Consider the following 15,049-nt stretch of genomic DNA (forward strand, 5'->3'; position numbering starts at 1 on the left):
CTGTCTGCTATAGTAATGTGATATTATTATGTGGTAATACAATGTAAATAACAATTCTATACAACAGTACGCTTGCACTCATTCATACATTCCTATAACAATATATTAAATCAAATATTTACCGGTATACGTAATGAACGTCTAATTATAGACTTGTGATATCTATGACATGTAGGCATTTTTTTCTCTGTACATATGAATATTTTCCTTTGGGAATATTTATTATGTATGAGCCATATTCTGCTACCCTCACTCTGCAGGAAGGCAGTACTCATGTTTTAGGGTGGTCAATTCTGGCCCTATGTTACTATTTAAAAACCCCATACAAACACCAGCTTAAAAGAGTTGAATTTTTTTTTGTTTAAGGCAACTATTGATGCGGAATAAAACTTACTGGCAATATTATTATCTTGAAGAGATGGGTCTCTTAGAAAGAGCGATTGAATAATCAATGTGCCATTGGTAACCTATATTACAAACTCTATGATGTTATAGACTGATAGCTTAGCAGATCAACAACTAATTTAACAATGAAGGCTCTATGATGTTCTGCTTCTGACTTTGCCAAAAGCCCTGCAAGCCTTTACTCAAACAATGGGCTTCTTCAAGAAACCTGAAGACTGTGCTTCTTTTTGCTGTCTCACCATATGACGTTATCAGTTCAGAGTACTTGTATCATATTCATGAAATGAACGGCAGGCACCAGGGTGTATTCAATGTCTGAAAAGAACTCTAGGTGCAATCCAACTGACATATTAATAAAGTCTGACTCACATAAGACTCTTAGCCACTGTAACTAGAACTGCTTTGTGCTGACTTGTTAAATCACTGCCTTGTAACAAATTTACACAATTAGTTCCCACAACTCTGCTCACATGTTGCAGGAGCGTTGGTCGGTTTCTAATGAGAACAACTGGCTATTACCGTGGCTAAAGCTAAATTAACTTGTTGATGCATTGATTATATATATTTCCAATCAAAATAATAGGAGTATTAACACAAAAAATAATTTAAAATAGCCCAACAGCCATGAGAATGCTATGCTGATGAGATCTAACAGCATAATGGATTGCAGCTTTAATGGCTCAAAAACAATTAACAGCATGATATCTAAATATCAAAGGTCATTAGAGGACACTACGGTTGCATTAATTATTTTCAGGATAGTATGTTTGTGAAATAAGGCATTCAAATCCCATTAACAACACGAGGAGCTGCATTTCTAAGTCTTTGGGCATTGTGCTAAATATTTGCCATTAAGTGCCTATAAATACTCTGTGATTACCATAGAAAGTAGGGATACATAATATTACATGGCACACGCTATACACTAAGTATTTGGATACGGATAGTTATTGAGTGTGAATCAGCAAGTACAAAACTTAACAATAAAAAGGGAAGACCCACTGAAGTTAATATTAAGCTTCAGTGAGGTTAAATAAAAAATGTATTTATACATTTTTATATATTCCCCAGCATGTTCCAGGGTAACATAGCTGGATCACCACAAAGCTGGCCCTATAAACATATGCCATCTGCTCATGTAGTCCAATTACTACCTAACAAAATTAATGGTGACCTAAGTCACCCAATGGACTACTCAACTTTTCACAATTGCAAGTGCTGTAGTTAATCAATGTTTCACACTGTTCACTGGAACTATTCAAGATTTATACCTGTGTAATTGAGATCAGAATCTGATGCTAATCCAGATTTACATCAAGGTAACCGACAACAGAATTTGGCCTATGATTTTAGGAGCAATATAGCCTCCTGTTATTTTTTCATTTAAAATATTGCAATAACTCAGTACTATAATTCATGAATGACATTGTTGCTGCTTGGGAAACTATTAATCACCTTTAGTTTAGATCTTACTGGGTTTCCTATCTCAAAGTAAAAGGTTCAGATGATTTTGGAGCTTGTTCATACTGCTACAATTTTGTCAACCAAAGCAAATTTAGAGAATGAAGAATCAATGTTTTGGCACGTTAAAAAAAGTGAGAAATCAATTGTCAGAAAACAATTTTAGTAGCTTACTGATTTCTGAGACAGTAAATTCGAAATTACAATTTAAATAGGCAAGACAAAAAAAGAGTGGGAAAAAGGTACAATTATTATCGCCATTGTACAGGTGGGGCACAGGCATTATTGTTCCCTCTTGTCACACGTACCTTCCTTTCTATCCATCCATCCACATATCCAACACCAACACCCACACTCACCCCTACATTGAACGAATAGTAGGGTAGCAAAGTCAAGCACTCAAAAGTTAGGGAATGCCTGAATTAAAGTTGCACATGCAACCTATAAGCAAGCAAAACCACACTGAAAGCTACAGGTAAGAACAGAAATCTTGGAAAATTATTCTTCTAACAAGTGTTTTTATAAATGGTGCCAACTGCAGCATGACACTATTTTGTACTACTATGAACTTCAAGTCAGGAAAGAATAATAATAACACTAAAAAAGGCTCCCAACAGCTGTCTGACAATGATTGACTCAGACTGAGTTAGTAGATCATCTTATGTTTTTTACTTAATGAAGCATCTTACTGGCGTTGACAGTTCCCACTGAGTGAAAATGACACAATCTCATTTTCCCAGAAGGATGGTTTTTAGTTATGTTATGCTGCAGGAATGCACAAAAGGGTAAAAGAAACAGAGAGTAGATGATGCAAGGTTCCCCCTGGTGCATGCTAGTCTGCTTACACATTAAACTGTTCTTCCAAAACAGCAAAAGAGAATTTAAATGGACTCACACCCTCATTAATGCATCTGTTTTGAAATTAGCGAAGGACTGCTTATTTTCCAAACTATTAAAAGCAACATTAAAACAGTATAAGGACTTTGTCCTCAGAAATGCTGAATGCCCTTTGTCAATGTGCTCAGTGCCCTCAAAACCTCTTGATGCCAATGGGAGAGGATAGAATTCAGCACCATGGAGGAATTCTTAACACCTCACAGGGTTGGGGCCTATATTCTCAGCTGGACACACAGAATCTTGCAGAAAAGTGAGAATACTCCTAAGGGACTGTCACAAACCCACCAAAGCCTAAATCCTCTCTGAAAACCAGTGCACAATAAGCCTGATTCTCAGTTAGACCACAATTCCTTTACTGTGCTCTGGCAGAACAAAGGGGTGCAGAGGGTCTCTCTGGCCAGCGTGGAACTGGCATAAAGGGCTTTCTGCTAGCCTTGCTCACAGCACCTGGCATAAAGAATGGTTTGCGGGCACATAAAGGGTGTGTTGGGAGCTGTGACCAGAACATTTTGGCTGTTCTCTTCTTCCCAGGGACTGTGAAAGCAGAACAGAAGTTTGAGCGCACCGTGTCTGCTCTAACTTATGCTGAGGGTCAAGTAGATCCCAGGTAGGCCTCTGTACGTGGGGAGTGCAAAGCACCTCAAACCAAAACATTCAAACCACCTTTACTCTCCATCCCTGTCCCCAGGGCCAGCCCACAACATTTTGGCACCTGAGGCGGGGAGCTCAAATGATGCCCCCATGCTCGCTCTCTTGGGCCAAAACTTTGAAAGGTCTCAATTCTGCCTTCTTCCTGTTTTACGCCTCTCATGGTACTACTCTACTACCTACCCCAATAAAGTTGAACTAACAACTTAAAATGCCTTGTTCAAAAATTTTAAGTAACACTTAACTTTCAAACACCTGAACAGCAAATGTAACTGTTCTTGTCTGCATAGTAAACACTGGCATTTTTATCTGTTTGAATAATCAAAGTGGTGCTTTCCCTGCCTTCTTGGTTGCAAAGATTTGAACTGCTTCCTGAAGGTCCACAGTGTGGGCTAGCTCATGCTCTACTGAGATGGTTGCAAGGCCGACCAGCCTCTCCTGTGTCATTGTGGAGCGTAGAAGTGTTTTTATTAACTTCAGCTTGGAGAAGCTGCGTTCTCCACTGGCAAGTGTTACAGGAAGTGTTAGAAGTATGTGCAGAGCAACAAAAGCATTTGGAAAGAGGGTGGTCATTTTATTTGTGCACATATATTCCAGAACAGCCTTTGGAGTTGATCCTGCTGAAATGTATCTTGAAAGGGCTTTCAGTTCATCACCTAAATCACTCGCATCAATATTGCACATGTCATCATGTGTCAACACTGTCTCTAGTGCCCTGCATTGCTGGTGTAGGTCTTCTTCAGGTATAGTGAGGAGTTTTGGAATATCATACAACATCCCAAATATACTGCTGTGTTCCTTGAGCTGCATGAAACGTTCTTCAACTGACTGTATTGAACATTCTTGCACCGGGTTAAAGAATTCAACTTTGAATTGTTGTTTGGGGTCTCTTATGGGATTATCCTGTGCCTTGTAATCAAAATGTCTTCTTCTTTGGTGACTTTTTTCTGTATTCTTGAATGGGTGGGAAAATAGCTTCAGTGTGAAGTTCCTCTGCCAACTTCTGTGCACTCTTCAGAACATTTTGAAATCCCTCATCTGACCGGTAGGTATGACTTTGCTTTGTCCAGTTGTTCCATTGCTCCAGAAATATCAAGGTCAACACTTTGGAGTCTCTTGCTTACAACATTTATTTCAAACAGTATGTCATGCCACACACTAGGCCACAGAGAAATTTGAAGTTATGTATGTTTCTGGTGATTCCATTTCTCTCTGGCACTGTTCTCCCACGAACAGTTCCTGTCATAGCATTATCCTCCATAATGGCAACTATGGCATCATCTATCTTCCCAATTTGGTGTTTGATAGGCTTTATTGCCTCCACTCGACTTTCCAATCGTGTGGCACTCAGTGGTTTCAGTGTCAGAGAGGATGTTCCCAGATGTTGCTTCAAAATTTGCCATCCGTGAGTTGATGCGGAGAAAAATACATAGATGTTTGAATTACATTAAAAAATTCGGCAGCCTCACTAGAAGCTGATGCTGCATCACTGACCACCAAGTTCAATGAATGAGAACTGCATGGGACAAAAAAAGCTCGAGGGTTTAACTTTCAGATCTGTGTCTGCACTCCTCTGTTCTTTCCTCTCATGTTGGCACCATTATCGTAGCCCTGACCTCTCATGACAGTTATCGCATTTCCCATATCTTCCAGCAACCAAAAAAGTATGCAGCATTCTGGGTTTTTGAGTACATAAGCCATGGCCTCTCCACTTTGTCACCATTGGGGACTTGATGCCAGTAATGTGTTGGATGGAAACTTCTATTGTCATTGTCTTTGGGGAACATGAAGTTTTTCACTTGCTGTGGCCCATGCAGTACAAGGAAGTCCCTCAGGCTACTTCTCAAGTGAGTCCACAGTCCTGGATCATCTAGACTTAAGGAACTAAACTCAGCAGTAGCTGTTTCTTGCGCCTCCACCACACTCTTCTCTGAGCTACACTTCTTCAGGAATGTGCACGGTTACATCCATTTGAGATGGAGATATGGATGCTGCAGTAGCTGCCAGATCACCTCACTCTGACTAACTCGAAGATCAGGCGTCTCCTCACCACTCACATCCTCACTGGGGCTGGAAGACTCACCATGAACATTTGTGTCTATGTATCTTAGGAGAGCTCCTTCCTGCTTAGATAAAAAAGCTACCTTTGCTTTCTTTCTTTTTCTGAATGCTGCCCCAGAGGGGCGTTTTCTTCTTCCACTCATGACTGCTGTTCTGTGCCAGCTGTAGTGGTTCTCAACACTCAATTGAAAGGGACAAATAAGCAGGCTAGTAGCAGGGCCTGAGTGAGAGAAGATATCAGCATCTTAAGGGCCTAACTGGCTCCTACTACTTCAGTTGACTGCCTGTTCTCCTCAAGTGGATTCAGGGAAGCAGCAGGAAACAGGAAGCTCCCTGAGAAGCTGGTGTTATTCAGTCCAGGCTCCTGGGGGTGCTAAAGAGGTACATAAGAGGCTCCTCGTCCTCTCTCTTTGTGCAGCTCCTGCTGCTTTCTGTTATTCCCTCTCACCTTTTCTCCTGCCTGCCTGTTATGTCTCTTGTGCCCTCCTTCCTCCAGCACAGCACTCCACCATCTCTGTGCATCTAGAGCAGAGAGAATACATATGCACCAGCAGCAGACACAATTTTCTACACTCTGAGTCCTAGTGGCGCCCCCCAAGAGTCTGGCACCTGAGGCAGCCGACTCAGTTCACCTCATGATAAGGCCAGGCCTGCCTGTCCCAAGAACAAAGTAAATGAGAATCGGGCCCAACATATAGCATGTAAATTACAATGTAAAATGCAATCAAACATCCAAAATGGTGTTTGGGGAGTAAAGTCTGTTATGGGTATACATTAAAGTTTAGTCCCTGGATTAAACAGCATACTAAAGTATAGTCCATAAACTAAGTTTGATCATTGGACATATGCGATGACACAGCATGCTAAAAAATATTATAAACATTGTAATTTGTTTACTTAGGAACGCTCAGCTCAGATGAAGCATCTGTTTTCAGTGAGGTCATAACTTTCAACTAATTTTCCAGCTGGGATGATTGAGATACAAGAAGGTCACGAGACTTGCCCAAGGTTATACAATGAGTCAGTAGCTCACATGGGATTAGAGTCCAGTGATATCCTGGTTCAGAGGTTTTTGCTCTAATCACCAGTCCAAAAATGTTGGATAATCACTTTTTTTCACTTCCGTGCAGTAACTCATTTAGAATAAAAACATTTTTTTTTACATTGTTTTTCTAACTATGAAAAACAATTGGTCTTCATTAAGAGCCACATCCTGCTATCACTCATGGGGAGAGATCACTTGAAGTCAATGGGAGCTTTACATAAAAACTGATGACGCTAAGGAATAGTGATTTACAAAGTTCTGTTTTATAAGGTGTTTTGAATTGTAAAAGCACAACAAAATACCTACTGAGAATCTAACAATGTTAGATTCTACCAACACTACAAGAAGAAGAACTTTGCGTGGACTCCTCCTGACAGTCGAAATGACAGACTGGACCTCTACATAGAGTGTTTCCACAGACGTGCACAGGCTGAAATTGTGGACAAACAACATCACTTGTCCCATAACCTCAGCCATACAGAACGCAATGCCATCCACAGCCTCAGAAACAACTCTGACATTATCATCAAAGGGGCTGACAAAGGAGGTGCTGTAGTCATAATGAACAGGTCGGATTATGAACAGGAGGCTGCCAGGCAATTCTCCAAGACCACATTCTACAGGCCACTATCCTCTGATCCCACTGAGGAATACCAAAAGAAACTACACCATCTGCTCAAGAAATTCCCAGCTACAGTACGGGAACAAATCTACATGGACACACCCCCAGAACCCCGACCAGGGGTATTCTATCTGCTACCCAAGATCCATAAACCTGGAAACCCTGGACGCCCCATCATCTCAGGCATTGGCACTCTTACAGCAGGATTATCTGGCTATTTGGACTCTCTCCTCAGACCCTATGCTACCAGCACTCCCAGCTATCTTCGAGACACCACCGACTTCCTGAGGAAACTACAATGCATTGATGTTCTTCCTGAAAACACCATCCTGGCCACCATGGATTAGCACTTTATACCAATATTCCACATGAGGATGGACTACAAGCTGTCAGGAACAGTATCCCTGATGAGGCCACAGCAAGCCTGGTGGCTGAGCTTTGTGGCTTTGTCCTCACCCACAACCACTTCAGATTTGGGGACAACTTATACCTTCAAGTCAGTGGCACTGCTATGGGTACCCGCATGGCCCCACAGTATGCCAACATTTTTATGGCTGACTTAGAACAACGCTTCCTCAGCTCTCGTCCCCTAGTGCCCCTCCTCTACTTGCACTACATTGATGACATCTTCATCATATGGACCCACGGAAAGGAGGCCCTTGAAGAATTCCACCTGGACTTCAACAATTTCCACCCCACCATCAACCTCAGCCTGGACCAGTCCACACAAGAGATCCACTTCCTGGACACTACAGTACAAATAAGTGATGGTCACATAAACACCACCCTATACCGGAAACCTATTTACCGCTATACGTACCTACATGCCTCCAGCTTCCATCCAAGACACATCACACGATCCATTGTCTACAGCCAAGCCCTAAGATACAACCGAATTTGCTCCAACCCCTCAGACAGAGACAAACACCTACAAGATCTTTATCAAGCATTCGTAAAACTACAATACCCACCTGGGAAAGTCAGGAAACAGATTGACAGAGCAAGACGGGTACCCAGAAATCACCTACTACAGGACAGGCCCAACAAGGACAATAACAGAACACCACTGGCCATCACATACAGCCCCCAGCTAAAACCTCTCCAGCGCATCATCCACGATCTACAACCTATCCTGGAAAATGATCCCTCACTCTCACAGACCTTGGGAGGCAGGCCAGTCCTCGCTTACAGACAACCCCCCAACCTGAAGCAAATACTCACCAGCAACTACATACCACACCACAGAAACACCAACCCAGGAACCTATCCCTGTAGCAAACCTCGTTGCCTACTCTGTTCCCATATCTACTCTGGCAACAGCATCAGAGGACCCAATCACATCAGCCACACCATCAAGGGCTCATTCACCTGCACATCCACTAATGTTATATATGCCATCATGTGCCAGCAATGCCCCTCTGCCATATACATTGGCCAAACCGGACAGTCCCTCCGCAAAAGAATAAATGGACACAAATCGGACATCAGGAATGGTAACATACATAAGCCAGTAAGTGAACACTTCAATCTCCCTGGTCATTCTATTACAGATTTAAAAGTCACTATCATTGAACAAAAAAACTTCAGAAACAGACTTCAAAGAGAAACAGCAGAACTAAAATTCATTTGCAAATTCAACACCATTAGTCTGGGCTTGAATAGGGACTGGGAGTGGCTGGCTCATTACAGAAGCAGCTTTTCCTCTCCTGGAATTGACACCTCCTCATCTATTATTGGGAGTGGAGTACATCCACCCTGATTGAATTGGCCCTGTCAACACTGGTTCTCCACTTGCGAAGTAACTCCCTTCTCTCCATGTGTCAGTATATAATGCCTGCATCTGTAACTTTCACTCTATGCATCCGAAGAAGTGAGGTTTTTACTCATGAAAGCTTATGCCCAAATAAATCTGTTAGTCTTTAAGGTGCCACCAGACTCCTTGTTGTTTTTGTAGATACAGACTAACACGGCTACCCCCTGATACTTGATATCTAACAATGTGCTTTTCCCTCTACTTCCATTTGAATCTTCATTTTCTCTGACTGGTATTCTTCAATTATGGCAAAAAAAATACTTTTTAATTTAAATCTTCAGCCCAGAGGCAATTTTAAAATCTTATAGTTGATAAAGCTCTGGATCACTGACCTGCACCTTAATGATTTCATTAAAGTTCAATGCAATAGCAGACAAAAACAGAAAACAACACAGCCAAAAGGGCCTTGTCTTACAGACCTCACATACACAGAACTCCTACCAGTCACTTATCATAACAGGCTTCAATGGGAGTTCACATATACATTCAGTCCAGGATCTACATCAGGATCTGCTGGTGTCATCCTTGATGGAGCACATGGGTGGCAGAAAGGCCACTGAGGAAAGGTTCAAGAGAAGAAAACAGCTGCCATCTTGCCTCCACTGAGGGAGGACTGTAGAAAAGTAGCTCATTCCAAAAAATGTTTAGCATTGCCTGAGAAGAAGGCACGGCCAGAGGATGTGCTGATTCAGCACATTCTCTCAGCAGCCTGCGTCAGCAGGATTCCTGTGCCTTAAATCTGTTTCCCCCAGCCCAAATTTTGAGGAACACCACATGAATCCCCTAACGAGACACAAGGAGATTAGATACTGCAGGAATGTATAAATTACATCTCCCTGTGCCAGGTTCATTGGTTCTCTGACTACAACATGAGGACTACAGGGATCAGGACCACAATGTTTATCTTCATTTACAGCACTACCAGAACATTAAAAAATTCTTTGCTCTCCTCTAGAACATGAAAGGGTATGGGATGGGACGCACATGCCCAACATACACTTTTACTGATAATAATGATCATGTTGAAACATCAGGCAAAATCTGGTTTCATTCCCACTTCCCTTCAGATGGCTGGGACACTGATATTTGACTCTGTGGCTTTAATTTATGATGTTTCAAGATCCACTGCAGCTTTTCAAAACACAGCCTTGTTTAATCTAATCATGTATGGGGGTATATTCCTACCTAGATCAGCACAACTCCCAAAAACCTCTAACCACAGCAGCAAAACTCGGCAGTGAGGCTGTTGTGTCTAAGCCATTTCCTAAGTCTCTGGCTGAACATTTTGCTCTGATTTTGGATCCTCTCACTTCTCCTTCACAATCACTTTACAGCCTTCAATAAAGCAAGGAACTTAACATGCTTAAAAACAAGCATTAGAGAAAGAAAACTTATGCATGTTCAGAAATTGAGGATTCAGGTATTCTAAATCAAATCAACCTCCTTCCGCCATCCCACCTTCCACTCCCACCTATAGCCAATAACAAACTGGCCCAGCTTCAGGAGAAGGGTTGTTTTTAAGCCCCATGTGTGCAGCAGGTGGAACAATTATCATCATTACAAGTTAATAAAAATATTTCTGGATGAGCCAAAAATTTTTAGTAAAAATTTAACCTGGCGTTAATTACAAACCTTTTGTACAGCTCATGTTTGTATTTTGAAACAGCAGCTGAAGTCTCTGCCTTGTTCCTTACCTCTCACCAGGGCTTAGTGTTGAGTGCTCATCTTGTTTCTGAGGGCTTAACCCAGATGCTTTGGTAGCATCAAAAGTTAAAATGTAAGCTTGAAAAAGAAGATATAAAAAGAATGTATTAAGTAATTCTTCCCAGGGATACCATTTGAGAAGATTTGGATGAATTGTAGTGTCTTGGTTTTAGAAAGGAACTCAGCCTAATTATAGTCACCTGGATATTTGCCCAAACTTTACCTTTCATGTGGGAAGAGTAAGATGAAAGTTAGACATCCTTCACCATTGTTTCTCGCGCTATGAGATTCTGTGCCCTTGGCAATGTATCCCCTTGGGATCGAAGGACTACAAAGATTTGTTCCTATCTAGCCTAGGGTTTTTTCTTATCTGTTTTATCTTGACAGCCTTAAACTCAAAGGCTACATATTTATCAGTAAAAACAAAAAGCTACTGTGAATTTAGTTACATTTTGTGCATATACAAAATAACACAAATGTTAAAACACTGACATAGACAAAGATATGCTTACTCACATATCTGTCATATAATATAATTTATCTGTGAGCAAAAGCGGTGCTCAGATATCAAGCGAAACTCACATTGACTTCAAAGTCTTGTGGAGAAGGGTCAGAGTCACAAAGTTTGCATGCAGAGTTTAAACATGCCTATTTCAGTGTGAGGGAGGTTAAGATCCAGGTTCTTGGTTTGGCCTTCTATGGAGATAAGAGACAGCTATCAAATTCACAGCTGGGTCCAGATTCTGATCCTGCTCTCAAGCCTTTTATCATTTTTGCATCTGGGGTTTTGGTTTGTGTCTGTCATTATGTGTTTCCTGAGTAAGGATTGCAATACCATTGTCTTTATAGGTTTCAGAGTAGCAGCTGTGTTAGTCTATGTCCACAAAAAGAACAGGAGTACTTGTGGCACCTTAGAGACTAACAAATTTATTAGAGCATAAGCTTTCGTGGACTACAGCCCACTTTCCACTCTATATGCATCTGAATAAATGGGCTGTAGTCCACGAAAGCTTATGCTCTAATAAATTTGTTAGTCTCTAAGGTGCCACAAGTACTCCTGTTCTTATAGTCTTTATATTGAGCTCAGAAGCATGTTTGCAGTATTAACAGTATTTGCGCTTGCAACTGTAAACTGGGTTCTCACAATATGGGAGCATGTGCTAACATATACTATAGGATGTTGACACAGGAAAAGGTTTCAGTATTAAACATGTTATTCCCAAATTGTAGCTTCCATACAGCTCCATAATGTCATGACTGTACCTATCTGATGAAAGTGGAGAGGAGGAATTACAGGAAAAAGAATGAAATTAATGAACAAACAGAAGCTTAATTAATTCAGTGTTATAAATGTCAAGTTACATTCTAAAAATAAAACACTGGGAAGAGCATACCTGAGCCACATTACTCAGGAGGATACAGACAGCAGTGATATGCCAGTTTGATCACATATGGAGAATTAGGCAATTTTCAAAAGGCCAAATGAATGTTAAGGTTCCTAGCAGAGAGACTGATGTTATCCTGCATTACTGCTTACCAAAATTGCCTTCTGCAAAGTTGAAATAAAGAACAATGAAATGTTCAATTGGAGCCTCACCTGGCAAGTTTCTATGCATGTGTAACTCTCCATGAAGTAAACAGGAGTTTTGCATGCTGTTTTGTGGCAAAGATAGTGGACTGGGATGCGGGTGATGTAGCCTGGATTCCTGGCTCTGGCGTAGAGTTTTTCTGTAACTTTGGGCAGATCATTGGTTCTCTGTTTGCCTCAGATCCCCAATTGTCCTTTCTTCTAGCCTTTGCAAGTCTTATTTCTTTAGACTGTAAACTCATTGGGGCAGGGGCTGTCTCCAATTATGTGTAGGAACAAAATCTAGTACATTGGGGTCCTGAAATCAGCTGGGGTTTTTAGATGCAGTGGTAATATAAAGAGCAACAACAACAACAAGTGGTTACTAAATTGACAAGTGTAATATTGAAAATTAAAGGATGTCTGGCGACTCTGGATCATGTCAAAAGCCACATTCTGACTGGCTGCTTGAGTCTTTTAATGACATCACGCCCATGCACCATATCTCAACAGGGCACAGCTGGGACTTCCATAGTGTTAGCAATGAAATCTAGCTATCACATTTCTATGGTCCCCACTACCGTGGTGCCTAAGCACATCACAATTTTTGATGTGTTTATCCTCTGTGAGGTGGCAAGTATTTTTACTCCCACTCTAAAGTGGGGGAACTGAGGCACAGGGAAAACTAAGTAACTTGCTTTAGATGACAAAGGAAATCTGTGGCAGAGCAGGGAATTTAACTCATGTCTTCTAAGTCCCAGGTTAGAGCCCTAAACTCTGGACCTCTCTTCCTTAAGGGGAAGGACAAAATGTAGCAACTGTCAGAAAACAGAACCCAATAAAATAGATCCAAAGTAATAGGAAAAGTTATTTACAAACCTTTTCCTACATGTATTTGTTCACTTTTCTACTAGGAACTATTTGTCATGGAAGAAGGATACATTGCATAACCACTCCTAGAACTGTTTTATTTTTAAAACTGAAAGGTAAATATAAATCACAATCAGGATGTGCATGAGTAACCTACTGGTGACCTATTAATGTTATTCAAGGCATTAGATCTTTGGCCTCATACTTTCCAATACACCTGAGATGTCCCACCCGTTTTCTATTAGTATGCAACCTGTGGGTTTATGGTTATAATTAACCTTTCTCTACCATTACAAATGTTATCAATCACATAACTAGTACCATCCCAACTACACATCCAATGCATATTTTAATACAGGAAAATTAATACATATATATTCACCACAAGTGATTGAACATCTTTACAGGTTATGTTTTAAAAGCATAGCCCATACCTGCTGCTTGCTTTTACTCATGGCAGAAACTGGATTATTACCTTCAAAGGTATGGAGGTCTTTTCCATAAATACTGTTTTTTATGCAACATCCTTAGCATGAAGAATGTTGTGCCTGATTCTCCTTCACCATACCCCCGTTTTATGTGAGTCTAACTTCACTGGGCTCAGTTAAATTATTCCTGTTTTACACCAGTATAAGTAGGAGAAAATTGAAGCCCAACTTTGCTGAGTTCCCTGCTATGAAACCTTCTCCAAGTCTAACTTACTGTCTGCTAACCACTGCTCTATGAATGTTGTTATTTCAAGACTCCACTAGTTTGTTTTTGCTTTCATGTTCATAGTCCTCTGTTGATTTCGCCAGTCATTGCTAGTCATTCATATTCAATCTTTCAAAAACCACTGAGCAAAATTCACCTATTTTCTCTTTCAGGGGTAAATACAAACCCCATGTATGTGGGTGTGGAAGTCCTGCTGGTAGCAGAACCAGTGAGGTTCCATGCTGTAGCAGGCAGATGAGTCCCCTTCTGGCCCCCTATCCATTTACCCAGCCCCAGCCTGTGTACTTGGGTTGCACATACAGCTGTGGATTTGATCCTTATTTCCATTTATTTTGTTGATCTTCCTAAAAAAGGACACAATCCTGCAAAAGGTCCAGCCTTCAAATCCAGGCCTTCAAATCCCGCTGAATTCAGTGCAAAGTAAGGGTGTACAACAATTCACAGGATCAGATTAATTAGTTATCACATTTGGTTTCTCATGTTATAACACATCACAAATCCCTTAAAGAGCTGCAGACAATTATTCTGATTTGCTTCTTAGCTGGTTTGCTTAACCAATCCTGTTAATAGAAAAGACCAGCTAGCTTTGGAATACTTAGAATACCCCTGCCCTGAGGGTGTTTTCTGCTCTGCTAGGTGAATTCCACTGAATAACTAAGTTACTGTAAAATTAAAGCCACTCCCTTCCTGCAAAAAAAGAGAACTGTAAGACTCCAGTATGGTAGGAAGGAATTCGGCCTCCAGCTTAGACACATCAGGGTTTTTCCCAAAGAGTTTAACTACAAGGTAGTCCCACCACACTTTTATTTTTCTTGACCTTTACTGTCATCTAAGTACCAGACTAAGCAATGTTAGTGTGTTTTTCCCCAGCGTCTTCCACTTTGGGTCTCTCTCTCACACACACACACTTCCCAGCATCTCACACTTTGGGTAACAAACACACACACACACACACACACACACACACAGACCATTCTGTGACTGAATACCCTCTCTTTCTTAAAATCTTATGGTGAGGAAAACCTGGCTATTAAACAACGTAGAACTAGAGTTTTTGTGTGCAGTAGGGTACTTATTTATCCACTAGTTTCAATCCATGCCTTTTTTATATTTAAAATTATAGCTTTTACAGGTCCACGGTAAACCTCTAGGTAAGAAAGTGGTGGGTTTTTTTTTTTTTAAGAAAAATCTGCTTCCAAATCACTAAAAATAATTCAAGCATGTTTATATTTTTTTCTCATT

At 40.9% G+C, this 15,049-nt stretch overlaps 1 protein-coding gene across 1 annotated transcript in view; it reads right to left on the reverse strand.

Annotated features, from left to right (window-relative positions):
* The window catches only part of ADAMTS5 (ADAM metallopeptidase with thrombospondin type 1 motif 5), a 50,899-nt gene that overhangs the window by 20,742 nt on the left and 15,108 nt on the right, over window positions 1-15,049 (reverse strand). The gene's annotated exons all lie outside the window — the stretch shown is intronic.

The sequence above is a fragment of the Malaclemys terrapin genome, chromosome 1 (assembly GCF_027887155.1).
Source record: "Malaclemys terrapin pileata isolate rMalTer1 chromosome 1, rMalTer1.hap1, whole genome shotgun sequence".
Lineage (NCBI taxonomy): Eukaryota > Metazoa > Chordata > Testudines > Emydidae > Malaclemys > Malaclemys terrapin.